Raw genomic sequence first — 21880 nt, 5'->3', positions numbered from 1 at the left:
CCAGACTGGTGGCAAGTGCAAGGTAAGTGCAGACAAATGCTGGTAAAGGGGGGCTGTAGGGATACAGAGACAGTCCCGCAGTGCAGGGGTTGCCAGGGAGGCAGTGCAAGTGGAGAGCAGCCCAGTTGCAGGTTGAGTGCAGTTGCAGTCAAGAATTTAGCAGGGGAGAGGGGGGAGAAGGCAGAAGCAAAGAGGAAGGTTTTGAGGTGCTTTCGGAACCAGAGATGGTTCTCCTCAAGTTTCAGGGAGGCAGGAAGGCTGTTCCAGAGGGAGGCGCCTTCCGCGGAGAGAGATCTACCCCCAACTCGTTTCTTGGAGAAGCGGCTGACCCTAAGGGAGTTGGAGACGGATGAGCGAAGAGCTCAAGCGGGAAGATATTTAGGAAGAGATAGTTGAAGGTATTTAGGTCGCAGGCCCCAGAAGGCCTTGTGGACAATGCAGAGGGTTTTGAACTTAATCTTCGCAACCACTGGGAGCCAGTGTAGAGATTTCAGTCCTGGAGAGATACGATCCCTGGGCTTGAGGCCAAGGACAAGTCTTGCAGTCCTGTTCTGGATAAGTTGCAGAGGGCAGAGAGTAGAGGCAGGCAGATTTAGATAGAGGCTGTTGCAGTAGTCCAGCTTCGAGAGAACCAGGGCTCGGGAGACTGTGAGCTTCTGGGGGAAGGAGAGGAAAGGAAGAATACCTCTGAGGAGGTGCAGCTGGTAGGGTGACTTCTTAGAGACGTCAGATATGTGAGTAGAGAAGGAGAGTGTGGAGTCGAAGATGACCCCAAGGTTTTTTGCCTTGCAGGAAGGGGCAGGAGCAGGGCCAAGAGAGGCCGGCCAGAGAGTAGCATTGAAGGAGGGAGTGGCTGTGCAGATGAGTAGAATCTCAGTCTTACTGGCATTAAGGCAGAGGTCATTGGCGGCACACCATTCCTGGATAGCAGACAGACAGTCAGAGATGAGGGAGGGAGGGGAGGAGGCCGAGGGTAGCCTGAAAATGAGCTGGGTATCATCCGCATAGCACTGAAAGTTGGGGCAGAGAGCGGCAATGCGGTGGGAAAGGAGTGCCAGATATTGGTTGAACACCCAGGGAGAGGTTAGATCCCTGGGGGACACCACAGGTAGAGAAAAAGATGTCAGTTGGACCTGGGAGGGTCGATTGGAGAGGAAAGAGGTCAGCCACGCCAGAGCCTGACCAGTGATACCAGTGTACGTACGTGAACTCTGTATCATATAAGTATTTTCTTCCATCTTTTCTTATGATCACAATAGCTCAATGAGCTAAGCTCAGCCTACAATGTTTATTATTATTATTATTATTATTAGTATTATTATTATTAGTGTTATTATTATTATTATTATTATTATTATTATTATTATTATTGCTTTATTTTTGTTGGTTTGTTTAAACCTTTACAAAATTATGATAAACATATAAAAACAAACAATATTAGAAAAACATCATATACAGATTTCTAATAATTATCACACCAATATTAAAACCCTAGAAGACATACAAGAAAGTCAGAGCCTTTTAAGAGTAATTAGATGTCGGCACAATGACCATAAATACATATCTACATTCCCAATGAGTTCAAAACTTCCTAACAAAAATACTAGGAAATGATACAAGACTGTCAAGTAAGTTTTAAAATCTAACCATTAGAAAATCAATTCATTAATACAGATCACATATGTTCTTCAAAACAGCAATCACACGAATCCTTAACTCCATCGAATTGCCATGCCTCATTTCATACCACAAAGGTTCTATATCTACACTATTAATGGTAATAACACATTGTTCAGTATAGAATTTGGTAATTCGTAAGGGCAGGACAAAGAAGTAAAATGTGCTCCAAAGTTTCATTTGTTCCCTCGTTTTTACAGACTCTGCACCATTTCCATGTATCAGAAGACATATTCTGAGTGTTAAGTATGTAGTTAGTTTTTAACACGTTCATCCCAAACCTCATAAAAACATTGCGCACATTTCTACGTGGGTACTTGGATAGGTATTCTTCAATTGCAGGGAGAAATTTCCAAAAAGAGTTGACCTGGTTATACATTTTCGACTGTGTTAAATTAGTTATGTTCTGTTGCCAGTCACTACCTTTCAATTTTTTTTTACTTTTAGCGGATTAGACAGCAACATTTCAATAGTCACACCTAAATTTAACACACCTTCAACTTCACTTTGGAATTGATTCCGAAATTCACTTGCAATATTACTATTATTATTGTACACAGACTTTACAATAAAAGGGTGAAGAACACAGTGAGGAAAGCAAAGAAACAAGAGAGTGGGATCCTAGGAAGAGGGCAGGGCAGGCAATTTGGCAGCAAGGGATCTACAAGCAGACAGGGGCGGAAACAAGGAGAGCTGATCACCCAGTCTCAGGTAGGGTGGGGAGTGGATGGTGTGTAGATCTACGTGTTAGGGAGAAGCCCTTCCTTGAAGAGGAGAGTCTTGAGCTCTTTCCTGAAAAGTGAGGGAGTGAGTCCGATGTTGATGAGGAGGTCATTCAAGAGTCTTGGGGCATAAACATAAATGGGGCATAGATGATAAGTGTGTCTTTCCATTGTCTCGGGAGGATAGCTCAGAAGCAACGCACTCTCCCTGGAAGCAAGACGACACGAAGCAACACAGGTTCGATCCTCGGGTCTGCGCTTAGAAACCTCGGGATATTAAGCGCATTATAAATAACCAATTATAATTAATTAATTAATTATAACAGATAAGGCCTGTCTTCTGGTTCATTCCTTTCCTCCCTGCACTAGCAGAGTGTGAGTCTGCACATGGCATTGCTTCTGGTGGATCATAGGCTTCTGGAGATGCTGAGTTTCTCAGTGAGGTAGCTTGGGGACTTCAGGGTGACAGCCTTATAGATGATGCAGCTGGTTTTGAAAATGATATGGGCTTCCAGCGGGAGCCAGTTCAGTTCAAGGAGGGTTGGGAGCTAGGTAGCCAATACAGTTCAATGAGGGTCGGGGAGCCAGTGCAGTTCAATGAGGGTCGGGGTGATGTGGTCAAATTTGTGGAGTCCTTTGATGAGTCGTGCTGCAGTATGCAGGACCCATCTTTGGGGTGGCAGGGTAATCACTGTAAGGCCTTCCAAAAGGGCATTGCCACCATCCAGGTGGGAGAGGACCAAGGCTGGAAAACCAAGTTTGAGCACCAGCTGCACCTCAAGTGTCAGACTCTATTAGGCCTTGTATAATACTGCCATTATTCTGCTTTTTAGTTTTGACTATTAGACGGCTCTGTAAGTGCTGCTTATAAGCAAACGTATTGGCATGGGAGGTGAAGGTAGGAGAGGAATGAGATGTGGGGAGGGATACACATATTTTCAACCCCCTTTAACTGCCTGTCTTTGCTCATCCCTATGGCCATTCCCACCCACTTCTTGCCCTACTTGCCAAAAAGAATCCTCCTACCACCGCAGTGACTCTTTAAGGGAATGCCACTGTTATTTCTAAGCAGCCTTCTGAAAGTTAATGGATTATTTGCAATTGTAAACATGCTCCTCATGGAATCAACATGTCTTAACCAAGATCATTTATAAGGTGAATGTGTGCTTGCAACTGTTCCTTGCACTGACTCCTACTATAAACAAGCTTTGGCAAAACTAACAGTTTTCGCTGTTGTATGGGGATTAGATAGGCATTTTCTAGACACTGCAATAATATGCCCAGGTACCATATCACCATTTGCCAGCTGCTGCCATTGTATGTCCTTTTAATAGCATTATGGTAGTGCATAGAACATATCTATCCCACCCAAATGCCACAGTTAGTGTCTTTGCCGATACTTTGTTTACATAGGACCTGCCGAAAATACAGGTGCTGGTCAAAAAAGGTGGCCCATACAATGAGCCAAAGCCATCATGAGACACTGCGGTCAACTGCTACGAAAGTAGAGATGCAGCGCAAAGCATGTGTCTTTCCATTGCACCAGTGTAACAGGTTCTTTCACAAGGAATCACAATAGATCACTATCGCAAAGATGTCTTTAAAACAAAAATGACAGAAACTGCGGACTCAATCACTTCCGGGCAACCAGCCTTTCAGAGGCATATGTCAGGCAAGTGACTGACCCTGCCTAAGTCCTCCTGACCTTGCCAAGTCACTGTCTTCTTGGGGGATTTTTTTTTCCTATAAGCTGACTGGTCAGCCCATAGTACCAAACCACTCGTACCCACTTTTGCTCCAATGCACCTTCAAATCCAGGCAAGATGTCGCTTTCTTTTCACGGTCACCCGCTCATTCATTAATTTATTTCCAAGTTACCCCGTTTTTTTACATGGAGCATCTGCTGTTCGGCTTTATTTTATGCCCCCGAGCGCTTGGTGCAAGGAACGGAAAGAATTTGCTTCGAATGAAGCCACCTTGTTTGCAGTTTCCGGTGAAGGCAGCAACGCGTGTGATAGAGGCGAGGGTGTGCAAGGTTTCTCTCTTGGCTGTGCGGCCTGGTTCCATGTGTTAAAATCGCTGCAAAAATGGCTGTGAACACATAATATTGCGGCAAAAATGCAGTGATTTTGATGCGGCAATCCATGTTAAGGACGTGGGGGACACCCCTGCAACCCCCAGACCCATTATACCATTTAAGGGGAGTGGGGGATACCCCCACAACCCTCACTCCTCTTAAATGGTATAATGGTGTACACCTTTAACGGTCAAACCACAGCATTTTTGCCACGATTTTTTGTAAAGGCAACATTTTTTCTGCGATTTTATCACTGCATACCGCGCGGCCTGCGAGGTCGACGGTGGAAAGGTGGTCCCGGCGACCACGTGTTTCTAGGCCCCTGTTCGTTAGTTCTTTATGCGCTCGGCCCGTACACATGCTCCATTGCTTTCTGCTGAGGAGCTGCTCGCCTGGAAGGGCCAGGCAGGCCCCTGGAATAGAGACCCTAGTGTTTCCCAGCTGTACACGTGGATGGGCCTGGCTACCTTTTTATTACTAGACCTTACCATTCAACGTAATTGCCTTACACAGTAATTACCTTTTAATCTATTGGTCTGGCTTAGTTTCTGGCAACCAGAAGTGTGTAGCAGCAAATTAAAATAAATTACAGCAATTAACCAACTGAAAAGGTCGCCCGGTACAGAAGCCCCGCGGGCATGCAAGCTCTTAAGTCTGCACTTAAGTTGTGTTTGTAAGGCTAAGTGGCTGGAGGATTAGATGTAATGTATGTACAGGCAGCTATCAGTCTACAGATAGATGTACGTGTGGCCTATGTCTATTATCCTCTCTTTGCTCCTCGCCCTCTCGCACGCACATTCTCCTTCTTTCCACTCTGTCCGTCCCTCTCTCCCTCCCACTCTCTTTCTGTCTACTCTCTAATGCACTCCCTGGCCCCCTAGACTTGCCCCTCCTAGTTCCCCCGCTCTCCTCGCCCCTGCCTAGCTCTTCTTTCCTTTCACACTATACCTCCCGCTATCCTCCCCCCTCTCTCTCTCTCTCTCTCTCTCTCTCTAGCCATTCACCCCCTCGCTGCCCCTATTCTCTCCTGACCTTAACCTACACTCTCTATCTCAGGACTCCGTTTTCTCCCTTCCCTTCCCTGCCCTTCCCTTCTCACCCCCGCTCTCTCTGCATCTCTGTCTCTATTTATATGTCCTCTCTGCGTTCTCTTCCCTCTCCTGACCTTAAACCACACTCTCTCGCCTCGCCTATATCTCATGTCTCGCTTTTCCCTTCCCTTCCCTTCCCTTCCCTTCCCTTCCCTTCGCTTCCCTCCCCTCCCCTCCCCTCCCTTTCCCTCCCCTCCCTTCTATTCCCTGTCTCCCCTTCCCTCCCCCTCCACCTCTCTGTATCTTCCTGCCTCTCTGTCTCTATTTATGTGTCCCCTCTCCGTTCTCTTCACTCTCCTGACCTTAACTCACACTCTCTCACCTATAACTCAGGACTCGCTGTTCCCTTCTGTTCCTCCCCTTCCCTTCCTCTCTCTCTCTGTCCATCCCCCTGCCTCTCTATCTCTTTTTAGTTCTATGTCTTCTCTGCGTTCTCTTCCCTCTCCTGACCTTAACCCACACGCTCTCGCCTCGCCTATATCTCATGACTCGCTTTTCCCTTCCCTTCCCTTCCCTTCCCTTCCCTTCCCTTCCCTTCCCTTCCCTTCCCTTCCCTTCCCTTTGCATCGCTCCCCTCCCCTCCCCTCCCCTCCCTTCTATTCCCTGTCTCCCCTTCCCCCCCTCCACCTCTCTGTCTCTTCCTGCCTCTCTGTCTCTATTTATGTGTCCCCTCTCCGTTCTCTTCACTCTCCTGACCTTAACTCACACTCTCTCACCTATAACTCAGGACTCGCTGTTCCCTTCTGTTCCTCCCCTTCCCTTCCCTTTCTCTCTCTCTGTCCATCCCCCTGCCTCTCTATCTCTTTTTAGTTCTATGTCTTCTCTGCGTTCTCTTCCCTCTCCTGACCTTAACCCACACGCTCTCGCCTATACCTCAGGATTCCTTTTCCCTTTCCTTCCCTTCCACCCCACCCTCCCTCCCCTTCCCTTCCTCCCTCTCTTTCTCGATATATCTGCCTCTCTGTCTCTCTGTCTCTCTTTATTTCTATATCCACTCTCACGTTATCTTCCCTCTTCTGACCGTAACCCACACTCTCTCAACTATATCTGAGGACTCGCTTTTCCCTTCCTTCCATTTCCCTCCCTTCCCTTCCCTCCCCTTTCCTCCCTTCCCGTCCCTCCACTTCTCCTCTTTCTCTTGAGCTCCCTGCCTCTCTATCTCTTTTTAGGTCTATGTATCCTCTGCGTTCTCTTCCCTCTCCTGACCTTAACCCACACGCACTCGTCTATATCTCAGGACTCCCCTTTCCCTTCCCTTCCCTGCCTCCCCTTCCCGTCCTCTCTCTCTTTCTCGATCTCCCTGCCTCTCTGTCTCTCTTTATTTCTATGTCCCCCTCCCTTCCCGTCCTCTCTCTCTTTCTCGATCTCCCTGCCTCTCTGTCTCTCTTTATTTCTATGTCCCCCTCCCTTCCCTTCCTCTCTCTCTTTCTCGATCTCCCTACCTCTCTGTCTCTCTTTATTTCTATGTCCCCCCTCCCTTCCCTTCCTCTCTCTCTTTCCCGATCTCCCCGCCTCTCTGTCTCTCTTTATTTCTATGTCCCCCCTCCCTTCCCTTCCTCTCTCTCTTTCTCGATCTCCCCGCCTCTCTGCCTCTCTTTATTTCTATGTCCCCCCTCCCTTCCCTTCCTCTCCCTCTTTCTCGATCTCCCTGCCTCTCTGTCTCTCTTTATTTCTATGACCACTCCCTTACCTTCCTCTCCCTCTTTCTCGATCTCCCTGCCTCTCTGTCTCTCTTTATTTCTATGTCCCCCCACCCTTCCCTTCCTCTCCCTCTTTCTCGATCTCCCTGCCTCTCTGTCTCTCTTTATTTCTATGTCCCCCCACCCTTCCCTTCCTCTCCCTCTTTCTCGATCTCCCAGCCTCTCTGTTTTTCTTTATTTCTATGACCACTCCCTTCCCTTCCTCTCCCTCTTTCTCGATCTCCCTGCCTCTCTGTCTCTCTTTATTTCTATGTCCCCCCTCCCTTCCCTTCCTCTCTCTCTTTCTCGATCTCCCTGCCTCTCTGTCTCTCTTTATTTCTATGTCCCATCTCGCGTTCTCTCCCCTCTCGTGACCTTAACCCACATAAGCTGGAGAGCAGAGATGGCAGAGGTGCATACCCGACTCCCAAACCTACCCCTGATGGGGTTTGTGCTAATAATGACTGAGACTTTGGCAATAGAAGGCCATGGATTTTTATTGCACAATACACAAGTCAATCTGAAAACATATTTGTAAGTTTTATTTATGAAATGTACTCATAAATAAAAAGTCTCAGCTCTGTTGGACTTTTGGGCACATGGGCCAGGGGTGGATAAAGTTATTTGTTTGTATCCTTTTTCCGGCCCCTAGGAGTGTCATTAGGCTTGTGAAACTCTCCTGTGGCATTAGGCAGCTTCCTCCTGGCCCGTGCCACCATCTGTGAGACACCATGCGTTGTCCTGCCCTCCTCCCGCTGTATGCTTCTTGTCCTCCTTCTTCGTTAAGGGTGGGTGCGAAGGACTTTGTTGCGCCCCATTTTGAGTGCTGGTCAAGCTGGATACCAGCTCTGTCTGTCTTCTTCGTGCTGATAGATTTTATCCATCAGCGGTGATCATCGGATACCGAGGCTTGAGCCTCATTACTCCATCTTCTCGGGGTGAGTGTGTAGTCGTTGTGGATACCGAGGCTTGAGCCTCATTGCTCCATCTTCTCGGGGTGAGTGCGTAGTCGTTGTGGATACCGAGGCTTGAGCCTCATTACTCCATCTTCTCGGGGTGAGTGTGTAGTCGTTGTGGATACCGAGGCTTGAGCTTCATTACTCCATCTTCTCGGGGTGAGTGTATAGTCGTTGTGGATACCGAGGCTTGAGCCTCATTGCTCCATCTTCTCGGGGTGAGTGCATGGTCGTTGTGGATACCGAGGCTTGAGCCTCATTACTCCATCTTCTCGGGGTGAGTGTATAGTCGTTGTGGATACCGAGGCTTGAGCCTCATTACTCCATCTTCTCGGGGTGAGTGTATAGTCGTGGCTTAGGATTCTTCATGGTCTTTGTGGACTTGTCACAAGAGGGCTGGTTCCTCGTGGTCTTCGCTGTGCTCCACCTGGCCCTCATATTTGGAAAACATGGCCTGAGGGCATGCCTATAGCTGTAGGCTTGGGTGCCCACACCGGCCGGCTGGCACAGACGGGCAGCCACACATGTTTTATTCTCTGGTGCATCTCTTTCTTCTTTAGTTTATCCCTTCCTCCGTTCCTTCTACCCCGTTGTTGGCCGCTATCAGCCACGTTTTCGTGTTGTCGCCCCTCTCCTTCTGCACTCTGTTGTGAAAACCTCTTTTCCTGTCCCGGAAGGTATTTTCTAAAAAATACCTGAGTGCTTGCCTGGGGATACTATGGGGACAGGAGAAAGGGGTAGCGGGGGGGGGGGGAGCTGGCACCCTTCCCCTTGTTGCCTGTGACTTTTGTGTATGGGCTGTGCTCGCCCCCTGCCCCAGTTTAAGCGCCCGTGCTCTTCAGCTTCATTTGGTTCCCCATTCCGTTACACCAGGATACGTTTTTCCCCTTCCCTTCTCCCTTCCTGCCCACCCCTACCTTTCCCTTCCCCTCCTCTCGCTGTGTCTCTTTCTCTCTTTATTTCTTTCACGTTCTCTTCCCTCTCCTGACCTTAACCCACTCTCTCTCCTATAGCTCAGGAGGCGTTTTCCCCCTTCCCTTCTCTCTTCCTGCCCTTCACTTCCTCTCCTCTCGCTTTATCTCTGTCTCTTTATTTCTTTCACGTTCTCTCCCCTCTCCTGACCTTAGCCCATACACTCTCTCCTATAGCTCGGGATGTGTTTTCCCCTTCCCTTCTCTTTCCCTTTCCTTTGCCTTACCTTCCCCCTCCCTTCTCATTTTCTTCCCTTCCCTCCTCTCTCTCTTTCTCTCTCTCTCTTTATTTATAAGTCACCTTTCACGTTCTCGTCCCTCTCCCGACCTTAACCCACAGACTCCCTCTGTCCTTTATCTCAGAACTCGCTTTTCACCCTCTCTCCCCTCGCTTCACTCTTTCTCACTCTCTCGCCCTCCCTCTCCTTCCTGACTTTCTCTGCTCCCTCTCTCTCTTCCTTTCCTAATTCTCTCTTTTTCTCTCTCTCACTGTGCCTCCCTCTCCTCTATATCACTTTTTTCCTCCTCACCCCCTCTCTTCCTTCCCCTCTATCTGGTTTCCTCCTCTATCCCTTCTCCACCATATTCTCTTTTAAGCCGCTTTCTCCCGTTCCTTCTCACTTTCTTTTCTTATTTGCTTGCCCACCCTCTCTCCACTTTTCTAATGTTCTCACACCTCCTTCTGTCTTGCCCCCTCTCCTTTCACTTATTCGCCCCCCTCTTTTCTTGCACCTCGATATCCCCTCTGTTTACCCCATGTTTCATTGCAGCACTTTCTAGTTATCAGAACGCATTGCATAACATTGTACATTTAACAGCTTCCTAATAGTGCACAGCTGGCACCAATGGCTTCTCATGCCCTTCTCCATTAGCTCTGATAACTTTCAGAATCAATCAGTGCATTGATGTAAGCGATTTCATCTTAACCCCTTAACTGCTGGGCTATTATGCATGTCTATGCAAGTAGGGCTAGCAAACTCGTCCTTAGCACTGGAAGCTTAACAGAAGGGAGTGTCGTATTTTGGCACCCTATCATGATATGCGATCTTGAGTGTGTGAATTCATCAGCTGCTCCTAACATCTGATCTGTCATTGGACCTGCTGTAGGACCCCTGGATGTAGGCAAATGTTTTTAATGTTAATGTTAATGTTAAAGGACATTTATACCGTGCACTGTCACCACCGGAGTGGTTTGCCTGCTGAAGTGAACCCACACTTGGCAATGTGTGGAGTTGAGAAGACTCTGCGCCTGGGACTGACTAGAAACATAAGCTGGGACCCACACAATCAATTCACTTTCCACCATTGCAATTCTGACTTTTTAATTGATTGAGGGCACATTTTAGAGGATGCGGGTGGCAAATTAAGCCCTTTAAATGGCCTTGGGCTTTTAACACTGGCCAAGGCTACCAGATGCACAGTGGCTTGTCATCAAATTGGCCCACGAGGGCCTGTTGGACAGGTCCATCGGGCATTGTCCTGTGACAGTGTATGCTCTACCTTATGTTTCCAGCAGCGTTCTCTTTTTCAGGTCCTGCTCTTGGACTAGGCCACCTCCGGCAATGGTTTGACACCCCCAGAATTATTACTGGGTGATGTCACTGTGGTTCTCCAATAAAGTTCCAGGTAACTAAGTCTGCATGTCTACCAGGATAGCTTGAGCACACTCTCAAGCCCCGCGTGTACCCAACATGACGCCATCATATCGAAGTCTACTCCAAAGCTGCCTGCAAACATTCCTAATAGAAGCACATCACAGAGAGCCATGTTCATCTCTCAGCTCAACTTAGTCCTTATATCTTCCACTTCTACACGCATCCTTCTACCTAATCCTTCTGCCCCGCTGCATTCCTGTTCTTTTTGATTCTTTTATTGTATATGGTTTATAAAAACCTTTACAAAAATACATTTCATTCAGAACAAAACCACATCACAATTACTTTCTGTACAAACAACACATTGAACCGTTCTCGTAATAATTCCACACAATCTTCATATTATAAAATCCCTTACAATACTTACACAGACATACATAAAACAATATATTCCTTTGCATGTTTTCTGCATATAACTTTTCCCAATTAACAGAAGTCCAAATGCTTTACACAAAAAATTCCAAATACAATCAGAGTCAATTTGAACAAAATATTACAATATTAATCAATATTACACTCATTTAAACAAAAAAGCGAATACCCTCCGCTTTAAGGACACCGAGTACCTGTGCAATAATTTTAGCCAGAAAGCATTGCGAGGTATCCATTCCAAATATACAAATTCTCTAAAATAGCTTATCTGCATATTATGCAAAGCGGAAGCTAGCAATAGTAAATGTGAGCAGGAGACTACCTCTAGGAGTATGTTACAGTACCTACAGCCACACTTTGTTACATCCAACGGGTTGCGTATGAACTTAATTTGATTAATTCTCCTCACATAATATGCAACCTCATTATACTATTCCTGTTCGTTAGTTTGTAACCTCTTTTCCGACTTTTCTACCAATCTACTATACCCTCTACACGGCCTTATACTGCAGACGAGGGCACAATATACTACTTTTCAGACAATAATTGGTGCTTTGAAACCACTATGCAGCGCCATAACATAACATCTGCAGTGGTCAAAGTGAGCGGGAACAGTCTGGAGCAGAGTTCCACTACATTTATTTTTTTACTGTTTACAGTTCCACTACTTTTTGCAACTATTTTCACAATTCTGGAAGAGATGTATGTGTTTACTACAACCCCCAGAACTCTGACGGCCGAAAATGCAGACGTTTCCCCCCCTTTTTTCCAACCCCCATTACACCACATACATATGCAGGGGGAAACCCTCCAACGCAGCCCCCATGTTACTATTATATCCCATACCCCCCCCACATATATGGGTGTAAGGGGGGGGGAAATGTCAGAATTTCGGGAGTCGGAATTCTGAGGGTGACATTTTGGTCTATTTCCTCACCTATATCACCTCTTTGTAAAGTTAAAGGACACTTCTTCACTTTACCACCCAATGGCAGTTACAGCTAAACTGAAATCTGTTTCAACTCAATCGGCTGTCAAGCAGCATGGTGGCACCTTAAAAAATGTGCCGGATGTTGCTCCCCTCCCGCCTATCGTGACCCCGCCGGGGTCCCAGTTCCACTACTTTCTTGGTACACTTCTACCCCTGAACATATATGACAGCCCAAGCCTGCTGGTTTGCGGTTAAAGGCAAGGGTGTGAACGTACAGAAGCATACAGATGACATGAGGCCACTGGGGAGGCACCACAGCCCCCCCTCCCCGTGACTGGACATCTCCAAAAGAAACCAGACTTGATTTGCAGAAAAGAGTCAAAATTCCAAGTTCCCAATGATGCCCAAAGGTTTGCGCTACAAAGATCCAAATTCACCTAAAAGCCCATACATTTGAGTCCAATCTATTCTTGGAATTGCCCTTGTAGGTTACCTCTGATGACTGTCATGAAGTGTGCTATAGCCAATTAAACTGAAGTCTCCCAGTTTGAAGGTGTTTATTTTTTCAACATTTCCATCTGTATCCATATTGATGTTGTAGTCTTTTATCTGCATCAATCCTCATTTATATTTGCTCTTTAAAAAAGGCAATTTCCATCTAATCCTTTTCTGCGTGTATTTAATGTGAAGCTCTGAGCTGGGTTCTTGCACATCAAGCCAAGATCCATCTTCCCCCTTTGAAACAAGCAGCTGCTCCTTGTGCTGATGTAATAAACATCTCTGTAGCCTTAAAACCATTTCAGAGGGAACTAGCCTTTCCATTGTGTCACATGGCACAGCCATTGGCCTGAAAGACATACATAACAATCTGTAGATGGAATTGAGAAACATGAAGTTCCTTTTTTCCCCAATTTTTTACAAATATATTCTGAAAGGGAACTGAGCGATTCTGTATGTGTAAAAATCAATAAACCGGAAACCACGAGCCCTAATTAAAACGCAGTGCATCTGGCGGGACTACTGTTGGGTGCACAGGTGCAGAATGGTGCAGCTTATCGTTGATTAAAACTCATGGCACGCTTGTCGTTTGATGCACAGGAAAGGAGGACAGATGTGTAACGGTGCAAACGCGGGTGAACTGGGTGGAGACCAGCAGCCTGACCAGTATCGCAATGCACCCCAGCCAAAAAACATTCAAAAAGTGTCCCCTGCATTGATTATTTTGAAAGCTTTTGTGCACAGAAGCAATGCCGCAAAAAAAGACTTCTAAACCCCTGGCTCACATGGCTCTGTCACCATGTATTGTATTGTATTTGGTTATTTATATAGCACTCTTTCCCCATTTGTATGGCCTCAATGCACTTTGTGGTTGGAACGCCCTGGGTGACCGTAGCCAATGTGCTGGAGGTCCTAAGAGTTTTAGATTCGGAGATGCATATGTGCATTTCTGTCAGTCTAGGATTTAGGTGGCTGGCTAGGCTCGGCTATGCAGCCCAGGCACGTGGGTGGGTGCTGTTGGTGGTTTGCAATAGAGTGCTATAGTCGATGTGTGGCCAGCTATATCAAATATCTTTATGTTGGTAGTCGCTGTATGGTAGTGGAGGAGATGTTGAGGTACGTCAGGTGTTTCAGTGTGGACAGCTATGTGCCCTGCTAGACCGGATGAGCATAGCCATAGCTGCATTCTACTGTGCATGGAGGTTTGTCCGTGCTGCGGCCTGTGTCCACAGATGTGGTGTAAGGTATACGTACTGTAGGTTTCAATGTTCTTGGGCTGCATCGTTCGTTGTCCATTGTGGACGGCATGGTCTCACTATTCGTAGTGCCTCTGGTGCGAGAGTCTGAGCGGCGAGGGCGAGTGAGTTTATTGCGGTGTGCCACAGCTAATGCTGCTGGTTGTCATGCTGTAATTATCGGGTAGGAGTGTTGTTGTGCATGGGGCGACGGTTTGTCTCAGTGAGCCGGTGCGAACGCTGCCAGCATCTGTGCTGTAATTGATTTATAGGAATGTTGGGTTCAGCAGTGTAGTTTAGGGAGGGGGAGGAGTTCAGGAGGATGTTGGGAAGAGCCAGGTCTTTAGGGCCTTTCTGAATTTCAGGTGATTTTTCATGTTGTGAATGTGTATGGGTAGGGAGTTCCAGATAGTCGGCGCTTGGACAGAGAATGTGGATCCACCCAGCCTGTAGGAGTTGTAAGGTGGGACTACTAGGCGATATGCTGTCCGAGATCTGAGATTCCTTGAGGGCTGGTAGGGCAGGATTTTGTTCAGTAACTATTGTTCTCCAGCATGGGTCTGGCATGGATTCACATGCCCATGAACATTCCCCACCACCAGGCTGGGAATCCTTGGCAAAAAAAAAAAACAGTTTCACTTTCACTTACAAACTGTCTTTCTCCTCCACACCAACCACTGAGCTCTGGGTCATACTGCCCGCAGCCAATGAAGTGATTTTCTCTCACACTTTGCTTCGAAATAGTGTAGAAATGCAGTGTGCACAGGCCACGATAAAAATAAACATAACTGTTAATAGCCTATTTTATGAAGTGATTGTTACTGGGCTTTGCAGCACTAGTGTTCATGCCCATCATTGCCCAGAAAGAAAAACTGAGTTGGACCTTCCTGGGCTTCTGCACTGTGAGAAAGGACTTTAGAAGCAAATACGTAACGAGCTGTGTTGATGTAGCTGGCTCGTGACCAGCCCTCTGTTTACACTGATGACTGTAAGAGGAAGGCACTGCAGAAAGTCTAACAGGACCTTTAGTTACATATATGTGTGTTTTGAATTGTTTTGTCTCCTTTGAGGCAGTCCTTCGCTTGAGAAGGAGGGGCTTGTGATCACATGGCAGCCATACATCATCAAGGACCAGCCCGGGAGAATGTAATGCTGCTGGCCCACACTGTGCATGCCTGTCCTCCTATCTGGGGTGCAAAGCCTGATCACCCGGAAACATCCTTTTGCCCGCATTGTGAGTCTCTTCTCTCATCTTACTGAGGAAAGCCCACCTCTTTCCTGCCTATTTGGCCCCTAACTCATCTATGTTACCAGAAGGTATTGCCAGTCAGTGCACAGGTAAGCCAAAGGCAGCCAAACATCCCCAAAGTATCTCCCCGCCGGAAGTTTGTCTAAAATATCTACTGCATCGGTAACCTGGCAAGCTCACGGGTCAATTGCTACCGCAAGATTGAATCCTGGCTGAGCTACGCTACAGCCCTTCCTCCTTCCAAGGTCGATAGAACGAGTACCATTGCATTATGTAATTATAAGTATTCTAACTAATTAATTTTAAAGGACTTAGAAGCAGGAGGAATCCAACTTGAAGCGCTATTCAAATACCCTTATATTATTATTCATTTTTCAATATTTTTATTTAGTTGCCTGATACACAATGCTTTGTTTCTTGCATAGATGACAGTTTATCGAGTAGACTTTCACCATTTCCACAGTCAGAATAGTGCCTTATATGTATGCCTTATGTATGTGATAGGTAGAAGATGGGATATAGATCAGTGTTTCATGCTGTTTCATCCTGTTCACATAATTTGCTAATAAGAGCGCCAAGAGACCACACAAGTGGCAATAGTGTGCAGTACAAGACTCATTAACATTAACATATGTAGTAATGTTCTGACTTATGGAGAAGGTGAACACGAACTGAAAAAAGGCCTGGAGGGCGACCCCGAAATGCCCAATGGACAGATGGCACAGAGAAAAAAAAGAAAATGAATAAAGACACCAGGCGTAAGCTGGCTGGCCAGAAATAAAAGTTGCCATAGCCCAAATGAGGGTGGATTGTGAAAACACCATGGGAAATCCTTGAAAAAGAAAAAATAATGTTCCCTGTTTGTAAAACAAGATTAAGAATTCGAAAGAAAACCTGGGAGGGAGTCGAGCAATTTGATTGTCATTTGTGTGAAATAAATGGATGTCCTGATGAATGTCCCAGTGCACACTAAATAAGAAGATCGCAAAGGATGGGTGGATCTTCATTAAGGGCCGAAACATCCTGTGTCTACAGACCTTACCCCATAAAAACATCCTTTTGTAAAAAAAAGTAGAAAGACAAATTATCAAAACGTATCCGCTAGGCAATGTGTGAAAAATGAAAATGAAATGATATCTTATTTAACTTTGCTTTGGTATACCTCATAGGCATGATTATCATTCATGTATATCAATGAAAAGAAACAGTTTTTGCTAAACAAAAGTTTTGGTAGTGTTCCCATACCCATATGGACAAACATGTTGATTGCATATAAAGCACTTTCAGTTCTAACACCACATTGCACGTTTGCACTTTAACAAGTAGGCATAACCTACCTTTCTGGTAATCTGCTCACTAAATAATGTTTTTGTTGAATGTCATATCTATGAAAAATTGTGTGGCCCTTGTTCATCGTACATTTTGTGGCATTTAGTTTGACATCTTAGAATTATGTACATTTTATGTTGCTGTATTTGATGTGTTCTTTTGATTAGAAATAAAGTAAAATGCATGGACACGAGAAACGGGTGTTGAGGCATGTAGCAGCATTAATTACATAGCTGCAACTTGCTTCTGAATACTGACTCCTTTGAAGCCTTCACTCTTGTGAAAGCCCACTCTCCTCTTCTTTTATGATGCCAGCATGCAAATAAGTCTGCTTGCTTCAATTCAAATGCATGTGTAGTGTATGGGGGCCCCTTTCACACACATCAACATTTTAACAGGTGGGATCACCCCCTGTTTCTGTTCTTAGTCCCTACCCCTTTTCATATGGATTTGATAGAAAGTGAACATAATTGTTATATAAAAAAGATATCAAAAATTATGTTGATTTGATCAAAAATGTATATTTTATATAAAGTGGGTATACAATGGTTATCAAAAAGTTTTGATATAATGTTGAGTTCGATTTGATATAAAGGTAATATACATGTTATATAAAAATGTGTATAAACATTGGAGCAGCCGCTGGAGGTGGTGCATGGACGACCATTGAGGGTGAAATTAACTCTGAAGACAAGGGGACTCATTCTGAGTTGGGCGGTAAGGGTTTACTGACACCGGTAAGGATACTGGTGCCGGTAAAGACCTTACCGCCCTATTCTGAGGTCCCTTAGCAGGACCCACAAAAAACGTGTGGTCTGACCACACATCCTTTGAGGGTCCCGCTAAGGGACCAGGGCACTAATAACGGACCCACTATTTGCGGGCCCGTAATTAGCACCTTCCCCTTTTCCATTGAGCCCTATGGGGTCTCAAATGGGAATGGGGAATGGTTTACTGAATGGGGATTTACCGGGTTCTTCAAGTAAGTCCCCATTCAGCCAGACCGGACCCGGGTTTGGAGGCAGCCATGGTGCCAAAAACACAGTGGCTACCTCCAAACTCGGAATGACCCCAAGGACTGTAAACCTAGGGCTTTGCAGAGTGATGACGTCATAGAGGGGTTTTGCCCCAATGTTACATGAAGCGGAAATACATTTCATATATAGTATAGATGACGTCATGATTTCATTATCTCAATGACACAAACTAGAGACTTTGCTGAAATGGCTAGTAACATTAAACTTGGATATAGCTTTAATATAGAGTGCAAATTGAGGCTGGCACAGCAGCTTTATGAGAATTTGCTTTATAGGCAAAGTGTGGTTTATAGTGCTAATACAAAAGATACAAAACTATTGGCTTTGGACAATGCCTGTTTCTTTTGTACCAAATTATGAAACTTTGACATAAAACTATTGGCTTTGGACAATGTGGGTGTCTTTTAAATAATGAAAACCATTTGCTTTATAAGTAAAGTGCATTTCATAGAGCCTATGCAAAAGTCCATACTATTGCCTTTGACAATGCGTGTTTCTTTTAAACAATGAAAGCTATTTTCTTTGTAAGTAAAATGTGTTTCCCAGAGCCTAGAGAATAGTCCAAACTATTGCTTTTGACAATGCTTGCTTCTTAAATTGCAAGGGCATTTTAAAACAGAGATCTTGAACCAAGTTGAGACAGCGTCACCACTACCATTAAACTTTGACTTTACCATACCTATACAAAAACACCAACTATTGGCTTTGTTAATGCTTGTTTCTTAATCATTTACATGGGGTAGAAGATTGGGTAGAGGAAATGCAGGAGTTTTCCAAATATGAGAAAGTACTGATGTTAAATAAATATTGTGAAATTTGGTAGCTTTTGTTATGGACCCCCTTCAATAACGTATATGAGTGAGGTTTTTTTAAAAATATTTTTTTTTCTCTTCTCGTATTGTGTCGTACGTGTATTTGTCTATACAGTATTCATTCGCAAGTTGTCTGTTTGGAGATTAGAATATACTGAAAGTTACTACATTTGAATTCATATATTTTATTTTGCTTGATAAATTGTATTAAGCAAAGTTAGTGGACAATGTACATTTCAATATTGTAAGACTTGGAGTTTGTTTATTGTTATTGTTATTCATATGTATTTGACGCTTGTACAAAAATATATAAATAAAAGTAAAATAAAAATGGAATTAAAATTGATGCAAAATGCAGCAAAAACATTCTAATATTTGCAAGGGCATTTTTAACACAGAGATGTTGAACCAAGTTGATGCAGCGTCACCACTCACCTTTAAACTTTGACTTCACTAATACTATACAAAAACACAGACTATTGGTTTTGTCAATGCATGGTTTCTTTTTGAATGCACACATTGTATAGTTCTCAATGCTGTTCAAAAGGCCTGCAGACCTCTGCAGCAGAGGGACACATGCCACATGTGACAGAGCTGATCAGCTCTGAAACAGAACTGTAGTGGGGTGGGAGTTTTGTCTGTCAAGCCCATTCACATGGCACTTGGTTTTTCTAAGGTCTGTGGAATGCCAAGAATGTGCTGACTCACATGACGACTTTTGCATTTTCACAGAGCTCGGCAAAAACAAAGATGAAAGGCCTGTTAAGTACTGGTAAGCTCGACAGAATATACAGGAGGGGGCCTGCAATAGACGATATTTGTATCTATGACTGGGCAGAGGAAGGTAGGTCATTTTACATTTGTTATAAAAGCCAATTTTCTGCAAGGTAAGCAACAAATACATAAGCCTGGGTTTGTTGATAAGGAAGCTGTACAGGGGAGGGGTTCACATTTCTGCAAAGTAAGCAAAAAATACATAAACCTGGGTTTCTTGATAAGGAAGCTGTAGATGGGAGGGGAACATGTCTTTATTCCTTAAAAGTTTTTATTTTTACTGTACCCGGGGTATCGCTTGGCTTGACTGGGTTCAAAATTATGTCAGAACCCGGGACTGATGTCTTCCTGAGGTACCACTAATTGATTGAAACTGATTGCAACTCTTCGAGGAAAAAAGTCCCCTGGAGGTAATTGGATTTGAACATGGATCTGGGATACTTGGAGAGCAGAACTGCAACCTCCCTTCGAAAACCAAATCTGGGGCCTCATTCTAAGTCTGGCGGTCTGGAAATAAGGTGCCAGTAGTAATGTACCAGCACCCTTTCCGGACCACCAGACTACAAGAATGCCTGCAGGGGATGATCGACCAGCAGGTCTGACCTGCCGGGAGTACCAGCCCCTGTAGGCATGTTTCTCATGGAAGCACCCGCACCATTAGCAAGGGTGCCAGTGCTTTCATGTCACCATTCTCATGGAGTCCTATGGGACTCCACAGGAATGGAGAATAACATTTCCTGCCACCTGACATCCTGGGCCGCTGCGACTTGTAATGTCCCTGTGGCACCGGGATATCAGGTGGCGGGAACAGTGTTACAAGCTTGGCGGCAACCCGCTGGTAGCACTGGCGGGTTATTGCCAACCTCGTAATGAGGCCCCTGATCTTTTATTCAGAGTTAATTTCAAGAACATTAAAAGGTGACCTTGTGGGTATTTTAAGATATATGCTTTAATGTATTGGCTTTTGTAATTTTCTGCAAAACATACAATTTGTGTGGTTTATATTAAAGCATTGACAAGCCTTTTGTTCAAAAGGTGTTTTCAGACCTGTGAGACACTGCATTGTATTGATATTAAGGCCCTTTCTGAGGCTGGCTGGTCGAATATTTTTCTAGTGTTTTGAAGGCACTGTTGGCTAGGATAACGCATTCATGTTGGCTAGGATAACGCATAGGTGGTTAACAGGCACAGACAAAATGGGCCTGCAAGTCTATGATAGACTTGAATTGTATTTTTGAACAGGCACATGTAGATTGAAACGTTTACATAAAACTATGTCTGTTGACATTGTGTGTTTTCTTTTTAAAATGAAGAGTGAAACCTTTATATAAAACTATTGGCTTTGGACAATGCAGTGTTTCTTTTTTAAATGAAGAAAGGGCACTCTTATGCCCAGTGCTGTTCAAAATACCTGCAGGCCTTTGCAGCAGGGGTGTACAAGCTGCATGTGGCAGAGGGAAATGACGGAGCTATCTGCTGATGGCACACAGATATGGAAGCATGGGCTGCAGGGGGAGGGTAGGGATTAATCTGCAAATGGGAACAAGTTGAAAATGTGTAGAGGCTCTATAAGTATTTATGGTACGGTCACACAATCAATCCAGCACCTAAATATTAAAACCTGGAAGGTCTATGGTTTTAGTGCGTTCTTGCAAGTGTGATGCTGCTGCAGACTAGTAAGGCGGCAAAGTCAGTGATGTAATATTGCAAAAATTATATTTGAGGAATGATAAATGGGTAATTTCTCTGGTTTCTGACGGTACAGACATTTTTATGTTCTACAAAGAATTAGTTCCTAGTTAATATTCAATTTTTTTATAAGGTCACCACCACAGCACTTACAAACCTCACAAAACTCCAGTTTAAAAAAAAGGCAGTTTTCAAATAAAAATGCATTAAAAGCCTTACACAAATGAAACCCTAATTGTACTTCCGCAAGTCACAGCCTTGTAAGCCAAGGAACATTTTTTTTTTCTGAAGCATATCTGCACGAACAAACACACATATTGCACTGTTTTAATCCCTGATGTCGATAAACATGTTAAAATATTTTAAGTTTGCAAAATATTCAGCGCAAACAGATTATGATCAGATTTGACAATGCATGCAATGTGAAGTCAGTATTTGAGTATTTGAGTTTTTGTCAAAGATCACACATTTTGTGGAAACGGGCTAGCCAAGGTTAATTTGCAGAAAGTGCTTGAGTTGATGAAATTTTAAAGGACAAGTGTCATGGTGTTACATATATTTGGATTTTGGTATTTTCCAAAGAGGTGTTTGGTGATGTGTAATAGTTGACTTCTCTTAAGTTTTCTTGACTGTGTCAGTTTTATGTTTTAGAGTGTGCTGGATTCATTTTGTATTTTCGAGTAGGCGTTAGGATTTATTTCATCCTGCGCACCAGGTGGCACAAAGTAAAACAAATTGGGCCTCATTATGAGGCTTGCGCTGATGGAATGAATGGGGTCGGTACGGGACCGGCCCCCTTCATTCCGTCAGTGCTGATTACAAACTTCCCATCGCGGGACCCGGATCTGATGCCTGGTAAAACCAAGTTTCCTTTCCGGGTCCCGCGAGGGGAAGAGGGAGGTAACAATAGGACACTTATAATGTGCCCGTTGTTACCTCCATCCCTATTCCCATTGAGCCTTACGGTGGCTCAAATGGGAATGGTGAATGGTTCCTGCAAGGAGGACTTACCGGGACCTCCTATGTCGGAATGACCGGGTAAGTCCCCATTGTGTCTATTCTTTGTGTGTAAGGGAGCACAGATTATTGGGCTACATCTTTTAAAACAGCGCTGTATAGGCTAACA

This window comes from Ambystoma mexicanum, chromosome 10 (assembly GCF_040938575.1).
Source record: "Ambystoma mexicanum isolate Mex_15411 chromosome 10, UKY_AmexF1_1, whole genome shotgun sequence".
Taxonomy (NCBI): domain Eukaryota; kingdom Metazoa; phylum Chordata; class Amphibia; order Caudata; family Ambystomatidae; genus Ambystoma; species Ambystoma mexicanum.
The sequence above is the reverse complement of the archived record's forward strand: the minus strand, read 5'-3'. Positions refer to the sequence as shown.